This window comes from Sminthopsis crassicaudata, chromosome 1, assembly GCF_048593235.1.
Source record: "Sminthopsis crassicaudata isolate SCR6 chromosome 1, ASM4859323v1, whole genome shotgun sequence".
NCBI classification, from domain to species: Eukaryota; Metazoa; Chordata; class Mammalia; order Dasyuromorphia; family Dasyuridae; genus Sminthopsis; species Sminthopsis crassicaudata.
The window spans coordinates 649667939-649695920 of NC_133617.1; positions in this window are offsets into that span (position 1 = coordinate 649667939).

Sequence of the window (27982 nt, forward strand, 5' to 3'; positions counted from 1 at the left end):
CAAAGGCCACATCTGCAGAGTACTCAGCTGGCATTCTCATAGCTTCAGTTCAATGTGTAGCAACATTACAGAATTGGGGAATCTCTCAGCCTCTGCATGTGTACATTAGCCAACAGAATTAGAAGGCGGGGATATCCTACTCAAAATTTGTATGTGTGTGGGCAAAAGGTTGTGAAAACGTCCTAATGACGTCTAAATGTAAACCAGACCTGTTTGAAACATTTTTTTAGGGGAGGGAGAAGAATAGAAATGAAACAACTGACTTTGGTATTAGGGCTGCTGGGCTAAATAATTTATAATTATGTTTCACAAATCTTGCATTATTTTAAATTGGAAAACTTGAGTCAGGATGTGTTTTTAAATATTTTAAATATTTAAATAGGATTGCACATCCTCTGGAAAGGGCACTCACTGGCTTGCAGCTTTTTATTAGTGTCTGATATATTTACAGATTTTAGAAATATATTCTGGGGATATCAACTTTGGTAATATACAACATCTTAAAATTACTCCAATTTTTGTATATAGAAAGTTATAATACTTGATTATACTTTACTGTGTGATACTGGAACAAAATGATAATTATGACTCTTTTGCTATTTCAGAATAAAAAGTAACAAAGAATCCCAATAAATCTAAATTTGCAAGAAAACTACCTCCCCTTGATTGCTTCCTACTGAGAATGTGCAAGGAGTGCACATTTGAAAACAACTGCTGGACAAACTGAAAAATAGTTTGGCAGAGAGTTGGCACTTACCCACACCTAAAACTCTATATCAAAATAAAGTTGAAATGGGCTCATGATTTAACAATAAAGGACAATACTGTAAGCAAATTAGGAAAAAAGAGATAGTCTACCTCTCAGATCTATGGAGAAGAGAGAAATTTGTACCAAAGAATAACTAGAGAACAGTATTAAATGCAAAATGAATAACTTTGATTATGTTAAATCTACAAGTTTATGTACAAACAAAATCAATGCAGCCAAAGTTAGAAGGGAAGCAGAAAGCTGGGGAAAATTATACATTCAAGGATTTTGATAAAGTCTTCATTTCTAAAATATATAGAGAATTGACAAAAGTTATGAGCAATTTTCAGATATAGAAATTAAACCATTTCTAGTCATATGAAAAAATGTTCTCAATCGCTATTGATCAGAGAAATGCAAATTAAGACAACTCTGAGGTACCATTTCTTGCCTCTCAGGTTGACTTAGATGGTAGTAAAAAATAATGATAGATGTTGTAGAGGATGTGGGACAACTGAGACACTAATACATTGTTGATGGAGTTGTGAACTGATCCAACCATTCTAAAGAGCAATATAGAACTATACCTAAAGAGCTATCAAACCCTTTGATCCAACAGTGGCTCTACTGATTCTGTATCCCAAAAAGTTCATAAAAAGGGGAAAGGACCCACATGTGCAAAAATATTTGTAGTAACCCTTTTTGTAGTGTCAAGGAACTAGAAATTGAATGGATGTTTATCAATTGGGGAATAAGTTATAGTATATCAATGTAATGGAATATTATTGTTCTATAAGCAATGATGAGCAAAACATGAAAAGAGAAATGCAAGAGTATTTCACTATTTATTATCTGTGTGATTGTGCACAAATCTCTACACCTTAGCCTATCACTAGGCATTTATGATATGCCTACTATGTTTGAGGCAATCTTTTAGATGCGAGGGATACAAAACCACAAATGAAAAACTTCTTCACTTCAAAGAGCTCCCCTTCTATCATAGAGACAACATACACAAATATAAAAAAATACAAGGTACTTTTGGTAGGGTGATGTGTTTGGACTTTACGTAGGAGGTAAGACTATGGTAGAGATGAGGAGGAGTACACCTTAGGCATCAAACTTGTACAGAAGCAGAGGCATATGAGATTCAATGTCAGGTGTGATGAAGAGCGAGGCCAGGTTCATTAGACATAGATAGGAAAGAGAAACCAATGAAACTGGGGGAAGGATAATGTTTTAAAGAAATTCTAAGGGTTAGAGGGATTAGAGGTCATGACAAGGACAACCATTGGATTAAAAAAAAAAAAAGGATCATACTAAAATCATGTATTTCAACCTGGAAATGATTTTAGAGTCTGAGTCCACCTCATAATTTTGAATGTGAGAAAACTGAACCTTGGGAAAGATAAATTCCTTTCTCAAAATCATACAAAATTGTAAGTGGCAAAGGGATTTCAGAACTTTTGATCATGGAAAGAGTAATTTTGAGTGGTTAACATATGATGGTGCCTAAATATGCCTACAATCGACTCAAAAGGCAACTTGAGAATATGCCTACAATGGAGTGGAAGGGTAGAACAAAATGAGAGTCAAGGAGGTTAAGGAACTCGTTGGTAGACCTGGAGGTTTGAATACACATCAACATGTATGCTGAAGTTACCTGTTTTGAAGGTAGCTGACTGCTATTTGACAGATGACTGGTTTGTAGAGGAAGTTTGAACTCTTTAAGAAAAGAAAGAGAATGAAATGGGGGTTGGCCCATATCTGCTACCAGGATCTATATTGAGTTATATTTAGACAGAATGATCCTTAAAGGGAAGTGGAGGGAGGTTTCTTAATAATGGGAGCACTAAGTATGTCTGGAAGTAATAATAAGGAACAAGAAGTATGCCAACTTCCCCTCCAACAGCAATCTGATAGAAAGCTTGAGAGAAAATAGAAACAAAGAGTATTTTGTGAAGTTCTATAGAAATGTGAATCATTATTATAATAATCTTTTGGGTTTTTTGGCAACCATTTATAATTCATTTGGAGGTGTATGACTTGGATTTTATTTGTTTGTGTCTTTTCATTGGTATGTAAATTCATTGAAGTTTGGGATCATATCATGAACTTGTTTTGTATCTGCCCTATCTCACCTACATTCCTAGCATAAAAGGTGATGTGAAAGATAATAGATCATGAGGATCAGAGAGAATAAGATACTGGTAGACCAGAGTGTTTGAATGCATGGCTTATATTCAATAAATTCTTTCTGAATTTAAATGTATCAAATGAGCCCTTTCCTAATTTCTAGATATCATTGTGGTCTTGCTATTGCTTTCAATTGGCCTCAATAAGGTAGAAGAAGGCACACCCTCAAGGAGTTTACAATCTAATGGGGGAGACAACAAGCAAACAATTAGGTACAAATAATCTATATACAGGATAAAAAAGAAACATTGAATAGAGGGAAAACATTAGAATCAAGTGAAGTTGAGAAAGGCTTATTTTGGAGAATGAAATTTTAGTTGAAACTTACAGGAAGTCAGGGAAAGCAGTAGGTGGAGATGAGAAAAGAGAACATTATAGGCATGGAGAAAAATGAGAGAAAATCCTGGAGTTAAGAGATAATGTGTTTTATTTGTGGAGCAGCCAGAAGGCTATTATCACTGGATCAAAGAGTACATGATAGGTAGTAAAAAGTAGGAAGACTGAAAAGGTAGGAGACTAGATTACAAAGCATGTAACAGAATATTTTTTATTTTACTGTGGAGAAAATAGGTATCACTGTACTTGAATGGGGAACAGATTATTATTACAATATTATTGCTTTATCTGTGCTTTAAGAAAATTGCTGTGGTGGCTGAATGGAAAAAATGGATTAGTTTGGTGAAAGACTTCAGACAAGTAGTCTATATGAGGTGAAATGATGACAATGTTGGAGGAGAGAAGGAAGCATATTGAAGAGATGTTGAAAAGGTGAAATTGATAATACTTTGCAACATATAAAGTATAAAGGGGTAAGATATAGTAAAGAGTTGTGGATGACACCTAGCTTGTGACACTGAGTGACTAGGTTTTCAGTAGCTGTGGGTACTGCACCTGCAGAAGCAACTATCACTCTTATTCTCCATAGGAATTATCGTAAGCACTAGGCTAGAAACATTGACATTTTCAAGGCTCTTGGTCCCAGGATCTTGATTTTGTCCCTTGGGATCGGAGAGAAAACAGTGGTCAAAGTGATGCTGATGATTTAAATCTCCTCCTGTTTCAGGAATTGCTTCCCTTAATGATGGAATGAAAGCAGAATCAGGGATGAATTCTGACACTCCCAGGTATTTTGTTCTTCTCTACCTGTTGGTAGTAACCAACAGTTACTGCTGGTGTTAATGAGAAGGGTCAACTTCATATAATAACTACATCCTCTTCTAGGTTCTTGAAAACCATTCTTGTTTTCTGAATGATTTCTTTTCCTGAGTTTTTTAATTTCCCTAATAGAATAGTGACAAAATAATCCCATCCTTGATAGTTTTCATTTCATATTTTTTGCTAAAAGATTTTGAAAAGTATGAAGGAACTTTCTGGCATATTCTAGAACATGATGGGGGTTCTCTTTTTGAGTGGATTGTTAATCTGTATAAGATTAATTTACTTTTTTTGGCGATCCATAACATTTTTGTTGTTGTTGTTGTTTTTTTTTTTCTTTCTTTTTTTTTTTTTTTTTGACTGATAGTCGAATCATTTAGTTGAAATACCTGTGTAGTGGCAAATTTAACTAAATCCCTCTTAAAGTCAGGAGGTCCTATGAAAATCCAAGATTTTAGAATCTGAAAGTGCTAGATTAGCTCATCTGAGAAAACATGTTCATAAAGAATTCATTTTTACTTACAAAAGATCATTTTACTTTAAAAAATGCTCCAACTTTGCAACAATTCTCTTAAGTGAAAGCAATATTTTGAGTCTCCTTTACTGTTTTCTATGAAGATTATCATTTATTGTTATAGGTAGCTTTTGACTGAGTAAAATTCCTGGAGGTAGGATGAGACTTTTCCTTTTATGCATTTCCTTTGGAACAAGATTAGAATTATAGTGGCTCTTCTGTTGAGTTTAAATAATTAAATAACTTCTCTGGTCACTCTTCTCTATTCAATTCTTGATCAGTATCCTCAAAGTGATCTTAGGGACTTACCCCCCCCCCCTCAAAAACTTCATTTTTTTTTAGGAAGCCATTTTGGGAATATATCAGTATTCAGAAAATGATTGTCAGAATGAGAAGTTACTTTGGAACTACCATAATTCCTAGGAATAATTACATGATAAGATTCATTATTTGGAAGAGGGAAGCAGGTAATAGAAGCACTTGTTACCACAGTCAAAAGCCAGGATCAGGAGAATTCTACAATACAGTTCTGACTCATAATCTTATTCTATTACCACAAACTACCGGCTGAGCTCCTGAGGTCTTGACTCAAAATTCTTGGAAATTTTGGGTAAACAAAAGAACTATTGAATCTATTTATATGCCATATTCTTCTTGAGACTTAAAAGTCTCAAACTACACTTGTTATAACTGTGGCATTTCTTTTTGACCACAAACTTAGTCATTGGAAGTTTTAATGTGATCCTGTAGTATGGAAGTCTACATTCCATTTCATTGCAGAAGTGTCACCAACAGGGAAGGGAAAGTGGAAAAGGAAGGGAATAAGCATTTATTATGTACTAGGCACTGAGTGAGCTATGTGTTTTATAAATACTATTTGCTTTGATTCTTATAACAGCCTTATAAAGTAGGAACTATTACAGTTGAAGAAACCAAGGCAGACAGAAATTAAATGAATATTCTGAAATTGGAATTGAACTCAAATCTTCCTGAGTCCAGGATCAACACTCTCTTGTCTCTGCCTCTTAGCTGCAATCAATCTTGAGGGTAGGTGAATATGATATTCCACTAATTGTCAAGACTAGAAACAAAAACAAAACAAAAAAAATAAACTTGTTCCATAGCCTAATCCCACATTTTTGGTATCATTGAGTATAGATAAAAAAGGTAAATCAATCCATGATATACTCTTCTGGATTAATATGTTGTAGTCCTTTTAAAAGAAATCTTAGATAATGTATTAATTTACATGTTTTTCTTATGCCTCAATTTTGAAGTACCATATATGTAATATTTTTTTTCTCCTCAGAATAATAAGAATTGAAGGGAATAAGATATAAGAAGAGCTCCAAACAAGTCTTCTGGGGTTCTCTTCAGGGTATTATTATGCTCTAGCCAGTAGCTACAGACCTTTTTATTTACCCCTTTCAATCATTTTGTGGGGATAGTTTCCTCATTTATTTTTCCCTTTCCATTTTTAATAGCAAAATATCTTTCAAAAGTATTCCAATATATTAAAAGATGCATACTTTAATTTGCATGGGTGTAGTCACAAATATAGGTCTCATATTCTCCAAATTTTAATGTGACAAATACATAAGTGGCTAAAAAAAGTTCTTCATTACATGATATTGACACTCTTTAGAACTAACTTTATAGAATGGTTTTCAGAAAACTTGGGGAAAGGATTGAACATGATTGCTGTTTTCAAATGTTAAAAAACAAACAAACCCTCAAAGTCTTTCCAGCTTGTTAGCTAGAATGTAGCTAGCAATGTAGTTTTGCAACACTAAGATACTCTTTAAAAGCCTAAGGGTACTTTTGCCTCTGACAAAGAACCAGAGAGGACTTTAATGAAGTAGATGAAGCATTATAGAACTTCAGAGTGATAAAGGACCTTAGAATTCCTCTTAAGCAACTTATATATGAACAAGAATGCTTCAGACAATTGGCCACCTAGCCAATACTACTTGAACACCTGAGATAGGAAACTCATGTTCTGAGATGACCCATTATGCTTTCAGCTAACTTAAATTTCTCTTTTACAAAGTCTAAATGTACCTTCTCTTTAGCTTCCATGCATTTTTGTCACCTTTGCCTTTTGGCAAGCAAAACAAATCTATCTACCACATAATAGTCTTTCAAATACTTTGACCACTTTAGTGCTCATTCTTTCACCTCTCCTGCACCATGATTCTCTTCTCTCATCTAAACATGTCCAGTTTTTTTTTTCCAAAAATAACCAAAGAACATGTTTTCTACTTACTTTTTCAATCTGACTCTTTCAGACTTCTATCTGTTATTGTCTTTTAAAAATGGTCTAGTAGTCTAGAATTGAACACAATAATCTAACTATGATCTGAACATGGTCAATTATACTAAATTTTGGATTTACTTCTTTATAAAGCTTAAGATAGAATTAGCTTTCCCTTTTGCCATTGGATGAATAAGGAAAACTGTTTTCTATTTCCTCAGAATAAAATTTGTTTTCTTCTCACTTCATTCTGTCCTTTTCATCTTTGTATCTTTCAAGACTTTTGTTTCCTTTACCTTCCCCACCTAGATATTAGTACCTTCCCCTTTCAGATTATCCTCCATCTACATTGCATACTTTTAGTTATTTACATGTTGTCTCTCTCATTAGAATATATACTCTGTGAGGTCTTTTCTCTTTTCTCCTATTTCCAAGTTTAGCATAATACCTGGTAGATTCTAACTATTTAGTATTGGAATATAAACTCTTGAAGATAGGCAATGTTTGTTTTTCCCCATTTTATTTATATGCTAAGCATAGTGTCTAGAATATTGAAGGCATTTAATACTAGAGGCAAGAAGTCTAAAGCAAGTTTCTTTTTTTGATTTCTGTCAAATGTTCTCTCTGACTATTTATTGCCCATATGGGCCTACATTAGCTTGGATATATTTTGTCCCTTATTACAAATAAACTATAAAGAACTGCCATGGTGAGCAGAAAGCTACCAGGACACAGGTGCAAAATTATTGAACTTCTAAAGTTTGCTGGCTGATTCCATGTGGCCTATGGGTCCTGAATCTATGCCTTAGGAGGCACATTCCCAGGAGGGAGCACTTTATACCGGCCTGACTTGTAGGAAATGCACTTTAAAGACAGAGATTTTCTCTCAACCTCATTACAGACACAGTACATATAAGCTGGGTTTTAAAGTTACTACAACCATAACCAATGACTTTCCCATGCCCTAGGCATTGCACACTAGGTATTCCCAGAGGAGCTTCTGTTACTAATGGGGACAGATGTGTTCCTGGCATCCTAAGTTGGAATTTCCCCCAAGAAACGATGGTAGCAATAATGTTTTTGTTATAGTTGAAATAGTACCATAGTATTGCACTTTGGATATATTATGGTGTAAATATAATTTTGTGGATTGCTTTGGGAACCTAATTACCTTTAACCATTACATCTTTGGGAAAAATGCATCCCTACTTGTAAAAAATGAATTTATAGATGAACCTTTAGAATGCAATCTATTTATGGGACTGCATATATGTATGCTATTTGATTAGAAAATATCAAATCTATTTATTTTAATTACTTAGGAATCTTTTTGTACAGGAGAGGCAAGATGACAAGGTTAGGCGAAAATTGGCCCAGGTAGCTGATAAGGAGAGGAAAGGCCAACATTCTCTTGATGCTCTTTTAAAGCACACAGGTTGTGTGCTTTGAACCAAAACAAAAAGTCTTCTGTGATTCACGTTTATTTAATCAAAACACAGCATACCTATGTACTTTTAGCCAAAAAGAAGGAGGAGGAGAAGAAGGAGAAGGGGAAAAGCTGTTTGGACACCCAATAACTCTTACAAAGTGATATTCTGATGAGTTAAGTGTAAATGAATCAGAAACAGATGGATTATTTCTCTTGAAATCCACATGGGCTTAAAAACTAAGGGAAATATGTCTGGAAAAAATGTTCCTCCTTAAAATTGCAATTCAAACATTAGACTTTGAGATTTTTCCTAATATCTAGCAAGTAGTTGTGTTCACTCATCTCTAATTTGGATGGGGTGTGTGCCTGAAATGAGCATTTAAACTATTTTGTAGAGTTACTGTAGGGAGGCATAACAGGCCTGTAAAATGACATAAGGCACAGGGGCCTTATGTGTAAACTTGTTTCACATGGGTTCTTTGGTATTGAATAACATGAATTTCATGTAATTTGATTCTTGCAAATTTCATAAGAATCTACCTCCATACTTTTGTGTGAAAGTGGAAGCAGTTTCAAAGGGACCTCTCCAGGTGCACAAGTACAAGAGTTCTTGCTGCTTTTCTCTGTCACTGATTTGACAAGATTCTTTGGTAGTGGCTAGGATGCAATAGCATTGTCTTAATTCATCTTCCTCCAACTTCTGCCCTGACTTTTTTATCTTTATCTTAATTTCTTCTACGACTTACAGAGTACCATCTGATCTGTCTAGCTACATGGATCTGGTCTCATTGTCTTCCTTGGAAATAGAATAGATTTTATTCAATTGCTTCTGTACAGATAAACTCTCTAGGTAGAAGATAACCAACTGACAGCAAGAATGATTAAGTATTGGGAAAAAATCTTCAAATGATAACTTAGGATGCTTTCTTTATATGAGAGTCGATAGTTAAATATAGACTGCATTTTTTAATAGAAAAAGTCCTGGATTTGGTGTCAGTATTTGAAGGCCACTTAAAATATTTCCTAAAATCTGTACCATATAATTTTAATTATCTGTAGTTATCTTATCTTCACAATAGGGAAAACATTTGTACTATCTCCCTCCATGATTTGTTGTGAAGAAGCATTTTGTAAAACACTTATCTGTGTGACTTCTTGCTATTGTTTTGGGTAATTTTTTTTTCTGGAAATAGAATGATTAACTATCACTTCTGGAGATCCCTTTATGCTCTAAGATTTTTTTTTGTCATTTATGAAGATGACTTTTAGGTTAACTTTTTATTAAACTTTCTCCCTTAACTCTAATTTCATCCTTTATTTTGATATTTCTTCCTCAATATCTTATTCATGGAAACTTCCCAGCCCTTGACCTTTATCATTAAGTTTTTCTTTGTTGAAAATGTATTAGTGGAATTGGAAAATGAATGGATGCCCATCAATTGGAGAGTGGTTGGGTAAATTATGGTATATGAATGTTATGGAATATTGTTGTTCTGTAAGAAATGACCAACAGGATGAATACAGGGAGGGTTGGAGAGACTTACATCAAATGATGCTGAGTGAAATGAGCAGAACTAGGAGATCATTATACACTTCAACAATGATACTGTATGAGGATGTATTCTGATGGAAGGGGATATTTTCAACATAGAGAAGAGCTAACTCAATTCCAATTGATCAATGATGGACAGAATCAGCTATATCCAGAAAAAGAACACTGGGAAATGAGTGTAAACTGTTAACATTTTTTTGTTTTTCTCCCCAGATTATTTTTACCTTCTGAATCCAATTCTTCCTTTGCAACAACAACAACAAATTTAGTTCTGCATATATATATTACCTAGGATATACTGTAACATACTTAATATATATGAGAATGCCTGCCATCTAGGGGAGGGGGTGGAGGGAAGGAGGGGAAAAATTCGGAACAGAAGGGAGTATAAGGGATAATGTTGTAAAAAATTACCTATGCATATTTACTGTCAAAAAAAGTTATAATTATAAAATTAATAAAAAATGTATTAGTGGGGCAGTTAGAATGTTCAGTGGACAGAGCAATGACCCTGGAGTTCAGAGGACCTGAGTTCAAATCTGGATTCAGACACTTACTAGTTGTATGACCTTGGGCAAGTCATTTAACCCCACTTTGAAAGAGGAGGAGTCTTTACTCTAGGTCAGAATTAGCGGCTCTCTACAGGAAGAAGAATCTGGCTGAGAGATTGATTTGAGACAGCAGATCTCCTCCCAGAGAGCGATGGGCAGTGTCTGAGGACAACAGAACATTACACATACTATATTTATTAGTATGCACACTTAAGAGATGAGAAAACTGAAGTTCAGAGAGAACCTTTTTTCCTGTGGTCATATAACTACCATATGTTGGAAGTAAGATCTAAGCTGATGTGGGAAAAAGGGAAAAAGGTTGGAAAATATATCAGCATGTATAATTTAGGAGAAAGAAATGAGATTGAAAATTTGTATATTATGTAGAAACCACATATATAATTCTATATAATGAATGCTCTCTTAAAAGAATAGCACCAAATATTAATACAAAATAAAATTGATTACATTTTAATGGATAGGAAAAGACATTATTTATGCAGGAGTTATCCTTGAATTAGCTATTTGTATATAGTTAGACTATGATTGTTTAAGGCTAAGATACAAATTAAAACACATATACATATATGACAAAAGAACAAAGAAGAATATGGTGTAAAATAGATTGATTTAATTCAACAAGTAATTGAAAATTCAAAAATTGGGAAATGGAAAACAAACACTAAATCAATTAACTATAATAATTTCTCCAAAATGTAAATTAACTTTCACAAGAAATAAGAATCCCTAAAGCTAGTTAGCAAACATATGATTTACTTTCTAGATCAAGAGAGATGATTGCCAAAGAAAACAATTGATTGTAATATTAATTGTAATTAATATATTACTGTGTATATGTAATTGAAAGATACAATCTATGTACCTTGAATGATAATAAGAAATGCCATCTTTCTGAATGAACTTTGTTATGTATAGAGAATAATAATTTTAATGATCAATAGAATAACAAAATCATGCTAAATATTATAGTTATGGGCAACATATCTTCATAAACCAAAGCAAAGTAGTGGTAGATAAAAACAATTTTAGGGAAATAACCTAATGTAACTGAAATCACCTCAAGGGCTTTCAAAGATAACACTGAAGAGAGGATGAAAACCAAAGACAAATAGAAAGAATTTACACTACCACCCTTTCCCTCCTGCTCCCTACCAAAAACATATTTCAATAAACTATTTTCTCCATTAAGGATAATGGAACCACAAAAATGAGATCACAGTTTCTTAGGTGTAGAAGAGGTAGAAATAATACTACAGAGAACAAAGTCCAGAAATATTGATTTAAAGATCTGTGCTGGAGGTGATACAATTTGGAGAACACTGAAGAACTGATATAAGGTAAGTGAAAAAAACATCCTAAAAGTTTAGAGAAAAAATTCAGACCTATAAATACCAAAGAAAAGCGAAAATGAGAATATGAATATCTAAAATAAATAGAACCTGAGTAGAAAAAAACAGGAAAATACTTTGAGTTGCTTTCAGGAAATTACACAGCTCTTTTGCTGACCCAGAACTTTCCATGAAAGAAAAAGTCCATCTTTTTTTATATTGACTTATTAATCAGTCCACAGCTATTTTTTTCACTATAAAATTTATTTTTTAAAATTAATTTTATAATTATAACTTTTTTTTGACAGTACATATGCATAGGTAATTTTTTTACAACATTATTCCTTGTACTCCCTTCTGTTCTGAATTTTCCCCTCCTTCCCTCCACCCCCTCCCCTAGATGGTAGGCATTCCCATACGTATTAAATATGTTATAGTAAATCCTAGATACAATATATATGTGCAGAACTGAATTTTTTTTATTGTTGTTGTTGCAAAGGAAGAATTTCATTCAGAAGGTAAAAATAACCTGGTAAGAAAAACAAAAAATTCAAACAGTTTACACTCATTTCCCAGTGTTCCTTCTCTGGGTGTAGCTGATTTTGTCCATCATTGATCAATTGGAATTCAGTCCACAGCTATTAAATAAGGTGCCAATATTATCTAAAAGTTAAAGGTAAATATCATGCAAAGGGTAAAAAAGAACCAACAAAGAACACCAAAGAAGAATAAAAACCAAGAAATGCATCAAGGAATTAAGAGAGGATTCACTGATCTTGTAGTAAAGCAAGATGTGACAGCTACAGCCAGAATGCTCCATTGGTACCATCACAATGTCAGAAAATAAAAGCAAGGAATACCTCCAGCACATTTGTGGACCCTTTGTGGTGTATTCTTTGGAGATCACAGGCAAGGGTCATGGAAAAGAACAGTCACGGATGGGTTCCAGTCTGTTTCATTGAAAGGATTTTGGAAACTGAGATCCCATCTATTTGAATATTTATATATAGTTTCATTTTATAAATTTTGAGTTCCAAATCCTCCCTCCCAAGACAGCAAACAATTTAATATATGTTATACATATGTAATAATGCAAATAAATATATTTCCATATTATGCTGTGAAAGAAAACAGAACAAAAAAAAAGTGAAACATAATGTTTTATTCTGCATTCAAATTCCACCAATTTTTTCTCTGAATTTGGATAGCATTTTTCATCATGGATTTTTTGAAATTGTCTCAGATTATTGTATTGATGGGAACAGCCAAATTATTCATGGTTAATTATTGTACAATATTGCTATTGCTGGATATAATGTTCTCCTGGTCCTACTCATTTCACTTTGCATCAGTTTCCAGGTTTTTCTGAAGTCATCCTGCTTGTCATTTCTTATATCATAATAGTACCCATCACAGTCATATGCCACAACTTGTTCAGCCTTTCTCCCAATTTATGAGAACCCTCTTGATTTCCACTTCTTTGACAGCACAAAAAGAACTGCTATAAATACTTTCATACAAATAGTCTTTCCTCTTCTCTCTATTTTGGATGGGATGCAGACTAAGTAGTGGTACTACTGAATCACAGGGTACCAAATTGCTCTTTAGAATGGTTGGATCAGCTCATAACTCCATCAACAATGCATTACTGTCCCATTTTGCCCAATTTGTCACTTTCCTTTTCTGTCACATTATCTAATCTGATATGAAATGCTACTCAGAATTGTTTTTATTTATATTTCTCTTATTAATAGTGTTTTAGAGCATTTTTCATAAGACTATAGATATTTTTTACTATCTTCTGATAGGACATTGAAAATGACCACAAAGATATATATACTGATTTTTTAAAATGTTTATATATAAAGAAGTTAGTTCATTTCACTAAATGGTTAATGAGAGTTGTGAGAAATCAAAATCATTTTCCATTTACTTTTAGGACTATTTCATTAGTTGAATGAATGAAGGAATTTGCTTAAGGAAGTATAGAGGGAGGGGGGAACAAAATGGACAGGGAACTCAAACATTTAACTCTATGAAAAGATTTGAATCAGAAGATTTAGATCTTTGTCTAATAAGAATGACTACATTAACAACAATAACAACAAAATATTTAAGTTGTATCTTAATATTTATAAAGTTCTTTCTTCAACGTAATTCTGGACATATATAGTCCAAATTTTACCTTTTATGGATGATCTGAGGGTCAGAGAGATTGAGTGACTTGTCCATTTCATCTAGGTTATCTCAGAGCTGGTATTCAAAGTTAGTTTTCCAAGCAGATATTCAATACTTATTTTACCATCATAGTTCCTCTCATAAACATGATCATTATCTTGATTCTAAAGCAAATAGCACAAACTGGATGCCAGAAGACATTAGAAGTCACCTAATTTAGCAAACGCTTGACCTTCTTGTCAAATGAAGAGACACGATACCTGGAAAAAAACAGTAAGTTACAATATATATACTCATTTGTGAAATCTTATAGAAGATAGAAACTTATTAAAGCATTGGTTCCTCAAAGAACAATAGCAACAATAACAACAACAAAAACAAAAACCTAAACAAACAAGCCTTCAGAAATCTTGGCATGGATATCTCTAGATAAACGTAGAAAGACTACAAAGAGATAAAAAATAGATTATATCTGATGAATTTCCTTAAGATGATACTGGAAGCACACATTTAAGCTATAGATTCAACATTTCTGATATGTTATGTGAGATAATGGCAATTATATTAAGATGAAGTCAGGAATACTAGCTGGAACAAACCCAGTAAACACAGAAGGTATATGTAGTTGAGGCAATATAATTTTGAAATTGGGGATCAATTCTTGAAATAACTAAAAGTTTAAATGATTAATGATTGAAGAAAAAAAGTTTCATGGTATTACTACTGAAATGCAAATGAGAATATACCAACAAATATCTCAAATATCTTTATATCTACAAAGTTTTTACAATTGTCTTCAGACATTCATGGTATTCTTGATGAAAATATGACAAGAACAAAGGCAGCCTTTTGAAAAAAAATATTTTTACAGCAGACCATATTTTGCCATCATTCAGTTGTCTGAAGGGTGCTGAGAATACCAGTCATATTGGATTTATTGTTTGATTATTTAAGAAGCATTTGATTCAATAAATCAAAGAGTAACCAAAAGTTTTTCTGCTAATAATATGTTTCAATTCCTATTTGAACATCTTTTAAGAGTAATTAATAAATGTAAGAATAGATATGAATTTATTAATAGCATTTTATTTAACAATATAAAATGGGAGATTAAAGGAGGTGTTATTCAAGAGCATTTGGTACTGCCATGGAAGATGTTTGGTACAGATTCCAAAATGGGAATTTGCCTTCTATATGGTGACATGCTTCAGATTCTCCTTTGGTAAGTGCCACTATGCTGTTTGCATCTCTTAAATGATATCCATAAGAATTCAAAGAGTTCAGCTTATCACTTAGCAAGAAAAAGTAAGTGAATGAAGTATGCCTATTATCTAAACTATGATATATTATTGGGTGGCCATGAGTTTATAATGCCCAGAAATATTTATGTATATATGCATATATATATACTCACATATGTAGAGACATGTACATGTATATACGTACATGTGTATATACTATCACTGCAGATGAATGAAAAGATGGGAACCCGAATGAAGTGGGATGACTAGACAATACTACCTTTCATGTGGATAATTACATAGTGATATTAATAATTCCAATGTGCTTCTTGAAACAAAAATCCATCATTTTAATATTAATATTTTCCCTCCATGATTTCCATATCTCTATGAATTATAGAACATTACAATATGTGAAGAGTTGAAATTATAATCTAAAAGACAATGGAGATGTTTATGCTGATAAATTTGCTATTCTATGTTATGAAGAAAGACTTTAAAAAATAAAATAGTCTAAACACATGATCTAGGATATACATGATAAGGACAAGAAGTAGAATGATCATACGGCTAGTGTGAAGGAAGATTAATAATTTTCATTGCTTGATTGTTTCTCACATGATGTGCAAAATACTAGAAGGTGGACTCTATTGGATCTTTCATGAAGGAATCATGGAAACACATGGACATTCATTGTACCAGATGAAAAAGTGTTTGGGTTGTAATATGTATCATTGGAAAAATAACTATATGAGATCATGAAATCATTGAAGTCTTTGGAAGCAGAGAGGTCTTAATCCTTCATTTAATGGATATCCTTATATTGTCCTAAAGAGAGAAAGTAGTCTTTTCATGTCAATTTTATGGGTACATGTGGGCTATTTGCAAGATTTAAAGGCAATTTCAGCTTCTTGCCATCTGATGTCATTTAATCAGTGAGCCTGTAATTGGTTCTTATTGTATTCATGCCTTGGTAAGCATGAGTCTATTTCTTGATCTTGAAATGTTTCCCTCCCTCCCCTCAAGAAACCTTTAATCAAAATGAATCACTCCATCTACAGTATGCCAAGTTGATCTATTATTGGTGCTGATCCCCAATAGTTATCTGTTATATTACATTACCTGAGTTCTATGTCCTTAATACATTTTTTCTTATATTCAGGTATGTGTTGTAGAGAAAGGTAGAAAAGTAGAGTGTGAGGATTTTACACAATCTAGGGAGTTCACTATATATTTTTGATTATCATCTTTTATTGTTCTTTGCAACTACTTTGTTGTTAAAAGTAGTAAGAGAATTAGAAAAGCAAACAAATGCATGTTATTTTTTAATATTGATGATAAATTATCAAAATAATCTATCTTTTGGAAGAAGAAAAATAAGGTAAAAAGAAAAAGTCCATTCAGAGGCTGCATCTATATAGAAATCATTCTATTTGGAAGAAAGTTTATGTTTTCATTCAATTTCCTACATTTCTACTTCTTCAGATCTAGCCTTTTGATTGAGTTGGCCTGGATTTTGTCATGCCAAAGATAAAAAGGTAGTGAAGTATTCATTAAGCTGTGAAACCCTCTTAGGAAGTATGTAATTTAAAATAGCAAACCATCCTGTAGACAAGAACTATGTGCAAAGGGATATGGCACACAGTCACTATGTAGATGTAAAGAGCAACAGGAACTTTTAATCTGCTACTTTGAAAAGACCACACACAAAAGAGAACTTGATGATTAAAAAAAATTACCATGATTTGTAATTTACCATAAAAACATACCTATATTCCAACTATTACAAGTTTAGCTAATTTAACACAACTTGTAAAATTTATTTTTTTTATTTTGAATTTCCTTTTATTTTGTTAAAGTTTTTTTTTAAATTTTCAAAACCTATGTATGGATAATTTTTCAACGTTGACCTTTATAAAACCTTGTGTTCCAAATTTTCCTCCTCTTCTCCCCATCCTCTAAATGACAAATAATCCAATAAATGTTAAACATTTAAAATATATCTTAAATCAAATATATGCACATTTATTTACATTTATACAATTATCATGCTGCACAATAAAATCATATCAAAAAGGGAAAAAATGTAAAAGAAAACAAAATGCAAGCAAACAATAACAAAAGAGTGAAAATGCTATGTTGTGATCCACACTCAGTTCCCATAGTCCTCTCTCTGGGTATAGATGGCTCTCTCTTCATCACAAGATCATTGGAACTGGCCTCAGCCATTTCATTGTTGAAAAGAGCCATGTTCATTAGAAATGAAATTTGTATAATCTTCTTGTTGCTGTGTAAAATGATGTCCTGGTTCTGCTCATTTCACTTAATATCAGTTCATGTAAGTCTCTCTAGGTCTCTCTGAAATCATCCTGCTGATCATTTCTCATAGAAGAGTAATATTCTATAACATTCATATACCATAACTTATTCAGCCATTTGCCAATTGATGGGCACCCACTCAGTTTCCAGTCTCTTTCCACTACAAAAATGTCTTCTACAACATCCTTATACATGTGGGTCCCCTTCCCTCCCCTTTGATCTCCCTGGGATATAAGCCCAAATAGAAACACTGCTGGATCAAAGAGCATTCACATATTATAGCCCTTTGGACATAGTTCCAAACTGTTCTCCAGAATGGTTGGATCAGTTCATAGCACCACCAACAATGTATTAATGTTCCAGTTTTCCCACATCCCCTCCAAAATTCATCATTATCTTTTCCTGCCATCTTTACCTTTGCAAAAATCTTGTGTACCAAACTTTTCTCCCTCTCCTCCTCTCTTCTAAACATATTTCCATATTCATCATGCTGGGCAAAAAAAAAAAAAAAAAAAAAAAAAAAAAAAAAACAGATCAAAAGGGGGAGAAACACAAGAAAGTGGAAAAAAAACCCAAGCAAACAGACAATAACAAAAAAAAATGAAAATACTGTTTTCATTCATATTCAGTCTCCATAGTTCTTTCTCTGAATGCAGATGGCCTCTTTTCATCACAAGTCTATTAGAATTTCCTCAAATCACCTCATTGTTGAAAAGATCAAAGTTTATCACAGTTGATACTCTTTTTGCTGCTGTCTATAATGTTCTCTTAGTTCTACTCATTTCACTCAGCATCACTTTGAATAGGTCTCTCCAGGTCTTCCTGAAATCAGTCTTCTCATCATTTCTTACAGAACAATAAGATTCTATTACATTCATATACCAAATATTTGGTCATTTCCCAATTGAGGGACATCCATTCAATGTCCAGTTCCTCACCACTACAAAAAAGGCCACTACAAATATTTTTATATATGTGGATCCTTCTCCCTTTTTAATGATTTCTTTGGGATGCAAGCCCAGTAGAGATACTGTTGGATCAAAGAGTATGTGCAGTTTGATAGTCCTTTGGGCATAGTTCCAAATTGTTCTCCCGAATAGTTAGATCATTTCGCAACTCCATCAGCAATGAATTAATATGTTTCCCCACATTCCCTTCAACATTTATCAGTATCTTTTCCTGTCATGTCATCTTAGCCAATCTGAGAGGTGTATAGTGAGATTTCAGAGTTGTAATCTACATTTTTCTTTTTTTTCAAAATACGTGCAAAGATAGTTTTCAACTCTTGCAAAACTTTGTGTTCCAATTCCCCTCTTTCCCTGACCCCTCCCTTTGAAAGCAAGTAATCCAATATAAATTAAGCATGTGTAATTCATCTAAATTTATTTCCCATTTATCATGCTGCAGAAGAAAAATCAAATCAAAAAGGAAAAAAAATGAGAAAAAAGCAAATAAGTAACAAAAAAGTGAAAATACTATTTTGTGATCCACATTTAGTCCTCATGGTCCATTTTCTGAATGGAGATGGCTCTCACAGTCAGAAGTCTTTTGGAATTGATCTGATTTACCTCATTGTTCAAAAGAGCCGTGTCTGTCAAAGTTGATCATCACATGTTCTTGCTGCTAAATACAATTCTACTGACTTCACTTAATATAATTTCATGTAAGTCTCTCTAAGCCTCTTTGAAATCATCTGCTGATCATGTCTTATAGAAAAATAATATCCCATTACATGTGTATACCATAACTTAGCCATTCCCCCACTGATGGGCATCTACTCAGTTTTCAATTCCTTGCCACCACTAAAAGGGTGGCTATAAAATTTTTCTAATCAATAGTGATTTAGGGAATTTTTTTCATACGACTAGAAATAGATTTAATTTCTTTGTCTGAAAATTGTCTGTTCATATCCTTTGACTATTTATCAATTGGGGAATGACATATATTTACAAATTTGAGTCATTTCTCTACAATTTTTAGAAATGAGGCCTTTATCAGAAACACTGTTTGTAAAAAAAATTTCCCCAGCTTCTTTCCTTTTTAATCTTGGCTACATTAGTTTTAATTGTGCAAAAACTTTAATTTAATGCAATTAAAATGACCCGTTTGTATTTCATAATGTTCCCTATTTCTTCTTTAGCCCTAAATTCTTCCCTTCTCTACAGATCTGAGGGTTAGACTATTCCTTGTTCTCCTAATTTGGTCATAGTATTACCTTGTCTATCTAAATCATGAACTAAATTTGGTATAGGGGCAAGTAGAAAAAAAGTTTAATATGCCCTGTAGAACATAAGGCAGGAAGTCCGGAAGACTAGGATTCAAATACTAGTTATGGAAAATAATATAGGCAAGTCATTTAAATTCCCTAAGAGTCACTTTCCTTATCTTTAAAATGGGGATAATAATCCCTATTAGTACCTACCTAGTGGGATGTTGTAAGGTTCAGTTGTGATAATAAGGGATATAAACACTGTAAATTCTTTATATTATCATGGTTTTTTCTCTCTTTCTTTCTCTGTCTCAATTGGGAAGTTAGAAATAATTTAATTATACATTAGTATCATGCAATTATTTTTCATATTTAATATACTATATACCATTGCTCATATGGGAGAAAAAAACTTTTAAAATTGAATTTTTTAGTTATATTCATTTTCTGTAAAGTTACCAAAAAAGGATTTCAATAATAGGCAGTCACTGAAATTGAAGCCATGAAGACCTTGATATATTTCCCTCCTCAGATATATAGTAGCTTTCTTACCCCCGGAAAATATCACTGAACCTCTCTGGTCTCAATTTTGTTTACTGAACAATGAACAAGTTGGTCTCTGGACCCTAAAGTCCCTTCCAAATCTAAAAATAGGATCACTTGGTTTTGGGAGACTTTAGGCAAACTCTAGTACACAGGATGACAGAGATAACATATATCTTGTCCTTTTCTAAAATAGTTTTAATTATTTCTGCTTGATCTCTGTATTTTAAAAGTTTTTTCATTCTTTATAGTTTGCATAAGCATATTAGGTATGGTACCATCTATTAAAATATCATAAAACATTGTTATTAAATTTTTATGGATTAATGCTATGTCTGGGTAGTGTGAGTTAAAGTTCTGTCTGCAAGATAATGATATTCTCTTCCCACAAGTATTTATTGAATACACACAAATATTTGTGGTGTGTATTTGTAGTCTATTTGTTTAGAAATGTTAACTACTTTTACAACTCTGAGATACCACTACACACCTGTCAGATTGGCTAAGATGACAGGAACAAATAATGATGAATGTTGGAGGGGATGTGGGAAAACTGGGACACTGATACATTGTTGGTGGAGTTGTGAAAGAATCCAGCCATTCTGGAGAGCAATTTGGAACTATGCCCAAAAAGTTATCAAACTGTGCATACCCTTTGATCCAGCATTGCTGCTATTGGGCTTATATCCCAAAGAAATACTAAAGAGCGGAAAGGGACCTGTATGTGCCAAAATGTTTGTGGCAGCTCTTTTTGTAGTGGCTAGAAACTGGAAGATGAATGGATGTTCATCAATTGGAGAATGGTTGGGTAAATTATGGTATATGAAGGTTATGGAATATTATTGCTCTGTAAGAAATGACCAGCAGGAGGAATACAGAGAAGCTTGGAGAGACTTATATCAACTGATGCTGAGTGAAATGAGCAGAACCAGAAGATCACTGTACACTTCAACAACAATACTGTATGAGGATATAATCTGATGGTAGTGGAAATCTTCAACATAAAGAAGAGCCAACTCACTTCCAGTTGATCAATGATAGATAGAGGTAGCTACACCCAGAGAAGAAACACTGGGAAGTGAATGTAAATTGTTAGCACTAATGTCTGTCTGCCCAGGTTACATGTACCTTCGGAATCTAATGCTTATTGTGCAAGAAGAAAATGGTATTTACACACATGTATTGTATCTAGGTTATATTGTAACACATGTAAAATGTATGGGATTGCCTGTCATCGGGGGGAGGGAGTAGAGGGAAGGAGGGATAATTTGGAAAAATGAATACAAGGGATAATATTATAAATATATATATATATATATGTATATATATGTTAACTACTTTTGTAGTCAAAGAAAAAAAGTTAGAAGATAAACTTAACTTTTGTTAGCTTATTTCAGGGCCCCAGAGTACAACTTCACAATAGCTAAGGCAACAGACATCATATGATTTTGCTTTGCCCTTAATTTTTTGAAAAGGACCAATGAAATCATGAGTAATGGCTTGACTTAAATGTAAATTGCATTTATAGGAAGCAGAATTCCACAAAATTATCAGTCTTATTCTCTCTTCCAGAGTCATTGAGATCCTGTAGCATGACATCTTTGATATTTTACCAATTTCTAAACACGCTTTAGCATTTGCTTCAGTCACCTCCATGTCCCTTTGAACAAATTGTTTTCATTGACCCATACTGCCAAGGAAATGTCTTCACATGCCTGGGCTAGATATCCCCCTAACTCATCAGTTAACTTGAAACTGGTTTATCCCAACTACCAAAGTAGTTTTACTAGGATATGGTTACTGTGCTTGTTACAGCTTCTTGGAGTCACAAGTGAGAGCTAGGTGAAAGGTGAGTGCCAAAGGTGGATAAACAGTCCTATAAAGGGCTCAGCAAACCCTCCTAGCAGAAATGTCAGTCCTTCCTTAACATCCTATACATACCTTGTATGTGCACAGCTTACCCTCTTCTCACATGATTTTGATCTCCTGTGCTAGGTCTCCATTTTCAAGGGTTTTCGTTCTGTATATTTTGGAAATTATGAGTATTTTGTATTAAAATATTTCTTCAGTTATTTTTATGAAATTTTGATTATGATTATCTCTATATACTACAAGACCATTTTATATGAATCCTTTTTAAAAAACTGAGTCAAATGAAAAAAAAATGAAGATACAAAGCATGTAAAATGTGATGTTTTAGAGTAAATTAATTTTCAATTGCTAAAATATTGAAAATGGGATTATAACTGAAGTCTTCTCACATTCTTCTAGTTTTCAATTTCTTTTTAAATTTTTTTCCTGTTTTAGTTCTAACAAAAATTAGTTAAAGTTGGACTTGGATAACTACATGCTGATGGCTTTCTGTCCCAAATTTTTTTTTCATATCCCTCCTCCTTATTTATCACTTATTCCCTAATCATGTTCTGGACTATTTAGTATTCCTTGAATATATTTTATAGCCTATACTTTTTTCATGATCTTTCTTCTACTTTAAATGAATTATATAAACACTGTTCTCCCCCATCTTCCAAGCAATTAATACTTTCTAAACCTACCCTTTTTAGGATCCCATATTTAGAGATTGGCAGAATCTTAAAGCCCCCCCCCCTTTGTTTTTTAAAGATGAGGGGGCTCTCATCTCTCATCTCATCTCAGTTTTGCCTACAGGACAACATCTTTCCAGTATGCCGCCTTGTGACATTATCATCACTCTACTGTAGGCTCTAATTACTTCATACCTAGGTTATTTCAGTAGCCTCTTGGTGAGTCTCCCTACTTCAAGGCTCTCTGTATTACAATCCATCCTCTCCATTCAGTAGAAGTTGTCTTTCTAAAACTCAGGTTTGATCCTGTGATCATCATTAATAAATCCCAGTGGCTTCCTATTACCTCCAAAAGAAAATACAAATCACTATTTGAACCCTTTGATAGGAGTAGCCTCTTCTGTTTCTTTAGTCTTCTTATATCTGACTCTTTTAAATATACAATAATAATTCAGTGGCACTTGCCTTTTAGATGTTCCATGAATTAGTCACTCCATTCCAGGATTTCTTTCAAATTGTCTCTCATGAATGGAATACTCTTACTTTTCCACAATGATTGCTAACTCCTCCTGGTTTCCTTTCATTTTTTCTAACTAAAATACCATCTTTTACAGGAAGCTTTCTTCAAGTCCTTTCAATTTTAGTGACCTTCTTCTTTAAATTATTTTTGCTTATCTCATAAATAAGTTGCTTTGTTTATGTAGCTTTATTTGCATTTTGTTCCTCTCATTAGATTGTAAGCTTATTGAGGGCAAGAACTATCTTTTTTGCCCCTTTTTGTATTCACAGAATTTAATACATTGATAGACACTTAATAAATATTTATTATCTACTGCAAGTGATTTGTCCAGGATTACACAGCAAGTTAAATTTGAGATTTGATCTCAAATATTCTTGACCCATTAAGCAGTCTGTGCTACCCTCTTCCAAAAGTGTATCTGAATTATTACTTTAATTATGAACTATTCCTATTTTCTTTGCCTTAAATCAAATGTCATCCACTCTTTTTTGTACCCAGTAAACACTTCTTTTATATCACTCCTATACTCTATTATTTATTGTTTGCTTGAATTATCATCTACCTATAAATCTCTTGAGAGCAAGAACTTTATTTCACCTTCTTTACCTTATTGCTAAATAGATAAAAATTATTGAGTTGGATTAGTTCTAACTTGTCAACTGGGATTTCTTAAGAGTCTCAAGGTTACTGAGATAAAACTCTAATTGCCTTAGAGAATCTTAGAGAATCAACTAAAAATTATGTGAAATAATAAACAACTTTAGCAAAGTTATGTGATATTAAACAAACTCCCATATAGTATATTACATATTACATATTACCAACAAAATCAGCAGCAAGAGATAGAAAGAGAAATTCCATTTAAAATAGCAATATATAGTATAAAATACTTGATAGTCTTACCTAGCAATACCAATACAGGAACTAGATGAGCACAATTATAAAATACTTTTCACACAAATAAAGGTAGATCTAAACAATTAGAAAACTATTACTTGCTCATGGCTAGCCTGGCCAATATAATAAAAATGACAATTCTGCCTCAATCTATTCAGTGCCATACCAAACAAATGATCAAAAATATCTTATAGAACTAGAAAAAGCAATAATCAAATTCATCTTGAAGAACAAAAGCTCAAGAATATCAATGGAATCAATTAAAAAATGTGAAAACTTATCTAGCCATACCAAATCACAAACTATATTAGGAACTGGTAATTATTGAAACAGTCTGGTATTGTCTAAGAAATAGAGTGATATATCATTGGATTAGATTAGATACAAATCACATTATAATAAATGACCATTCTAATTTAGTATATAATAAAATTAAGATCCAAGTTATTGGAGCAAAAACTCATTATTTGATAAAAGCTGCTTGTAAAATTGGAAAACAGTTTGACAGAAACTAAGTATAGACGAACATCTTATTGTTTATCAAAATAAGGTCAAAATGGGTATGTAATTTATGCATAAAAGGTGTTACCATAAGCAAATTAAGGGAGCATGCAATAGTTTGTATCAGTCAGACTTATGGATATGGGAAGAATTTAGGACAAAAGAAGATATAAAGAGCATTATAAATGATAAAATATAATTTTGGTCATATAAAATTAAAATATTTTACACAAAGAAACTGAATGCAACTAAAAGTTATAAGGAAAACAGAAAACAAGGGAGAAAATTTACAACAATTATCTAAAAATCCAAATTTTTCAAATATATAGAAAACTGAATCAAATTTATAAAAATGCAAGTTATTTCCCAAATGAGAAATGGTCAAAGCATATGAACAGGGAGTTTTCAGACCAAAAAGTCATTGCTATCTATAATCATATAAAATGCTCTAAATCACTATTGATCAGAAACATGTAAATTAAAACAACTAGGAGGTAGTATCAGAGAGGTTAATATGATTTTAAAAAAAGGAAAATGTTGTATTTTGGAGAAGATGTGGACACTTATGCACTGTCAGTTAAATTGTGAAATGATCCAACCATCCTGAAGACCAATTTGGAATAATGCCCAAAGAATTCTCAAACTGTGTATACTCTTTGACCAGCAATACCACTGATAGATCTATGTCCCAAAGACAATTGATAAGAGGAAAATGACTTTTTATATATTAAAAAAAACAATTATAGCAGTTCTTTTTGTGGTAGCTAAGAACTGGAAAACAAAGGAATTCCTATAAATTGGGGAGTTAACAAAAAAGTTGTGGTATATGATTGTGATGGAATATTATTTTGCTAAAAGAAATGACAAACAGGATGATTTCAGAGAAAGCTGAAAAGACTTACATGAACTGATGTATAGGGAAATGAATAGGAGAATACTGTACACTGTAATGATAATATTCAATGAAGAATTGTGAATGACAGCTATTCTCAGCAATAGAATGATTCAAGACAATTTTGAAAGACTAATTATGTAGCATTCTATCTGCCTCTAGGAGAAAAAAATTGATTTTGATTGAATTCAGATTGAAGTATGCTATGTTTCCTCTAATTTTTTTTATTGGAGTCTTCTTAGATAAAATGATTAATATGAAAATGTTTTACATAATGCACATTTAATGGCTTCCCTTTTCAAGGAGGTTAGGAAGGAGGGATTGAATTTGAAACTTAAAAGTAAATAAAAATGTTAAATAATTAGGAAAAAATTAAAAGAAAAAAAATAAAAGAAAAGGGTCCCTATAGTGGCATATTGTCAATGAAAGTAACATGTTATCATTTACTATGTTTTGTTATGTTTTTATTTATTTTTAAAAATATTTCCAATTAAATTTTTATCTGGTTCAGGCACACTTAGGAGTATTGACCAGCAATATTGATGATTACTGTTTAACACTTCTGGTATAAACAGTCACTCCTTTTACACAGTTATCATTTTTTCAGTGTATCATTTTATAAAGTACAGTCTTTGAGAAATGAATTCAATTCAAGTAGTAGTTAATGGATTTTATTATTAATTTGCTCTGCTCTTTATACAATACAGATGAGATAAATAGGGAACATTTATTACTTGAAACCTCTTCATATTGAGAAATTTACATCTTTATTCATCTAAGGTTTATATTTAGTTGGAACACTTAAGTTAATTTAAATTTCTTTCATTTTGGATTATTTTAACTAAAGTTAGCCAGTAATGTCTTGAGTTAGTACTAAATCAAAGTGATTTGTTTATTCTTGGAATGAATAATAATCCTGGGAGTAGGCATTGGGAGTGACATCCTTTTCTTCAACTTGACCTTAATTAGACTAATTAACTGTGATTACTGTGATATTTTATTCTTTTTTAAAATTAATTTTATAATTATGACATTTTTTTTGACAGTACATATGCATAGGTAATTTTTTTTTACAACATTATCCCTTGTACTCCCTTCTGTTCCGAATTTTTCCCCTTCTTCCCTCCACCCCTTCCCCTAGATGGCAGGCATTCCCATACATATTAAATATCTTATAGTATATGCTTGGTACAATATATATGTGCATAACCAAATTTTGTTGTTGTTGTTGTTGCAAAAGAAGAATTGGATTCAGAAGGTAAAAATAATCTGGGAAGAAAAACAAAACACACACACACAAACAAAAAAAAATGCTCACAGTTTACATTCATTTCCCAATGTTCCTTTTCTGGGTATAGCTGATTCTGTCCATCATTGATCAATTGGAATTGGATTAGCTCTTCTTTATATTGAAGATATCCACTTCCATCAGAATACATCCTCATACAGTATCATTGTTGAAGTGCATAATGATCTCCTAGTTCTGCTCATTTCACTCAGCATCAGTTGATGTAATTCTCTCCAAGCCTCTCTGTATTCCTCCTGTTGGTCATTTCTTACAGAACAATAATATTCCATAACATTCATATATCATAATTTACTCAACCGTTCTCCAGTTGATGGACATCCATTCATTTTCCAGTTTCTAGCCACTACAAAAAAGGGCTGCCACAAACATTTTGGCACATACAGGTCCCTTTCCCTTCTTGAGTATTTCCTTGAGATATAAGCCCAGTAGTAGCACTGCTGGGTCAAAGGGTATGCACATTTTGATAACTTTTTGGGCATAATTCCAGATTGCTCTCCAGAATGGTTGGATTCTTTCACAACTCCACCAACAATGCATCAGTGTCCCAGTTTTCCTACAGCCTCTCCAACATTCATCATTACTTGTTCCTGTCATCTTAGCCAATCTGACAGGTGTATAGTGGTATCTCAGAGTTGTCTTAATTTGCATTTCTCTGATCAATATTGATTTGGAACACTCCTTCATATGAGTGGAAATAGTTTTAATTTCATCATCTGAGAATTGTCTCTTCATATCCTTTGACCATTTTTTCAGTTGGAGAATGGCTTAATTTCTTATAAATTAAAGTCAATCCTCTGTATATTTTGAAGATGAGGCCTTTATCAGAATCTTTAACTATAAAAACGTTTTCCCAATTTGTTACTTCCCTTCTAATCTTATTTGCATTAGTTTTGTTTGTGGAAAAACTTTTTAATTTGATGTAATCAAAATTTTCTATTTTGTGATCAATAATGATCTCTAGTTCTCCTTTGGACACAAATTCCTTCCTCCTCCACAAGTCTGAGAGGTAAACTATCCCATGTTCCTCTAATTTGTTTATGCCTAAATCTTGGACCCATTTTGATCTAATCTTAGTATGTGGT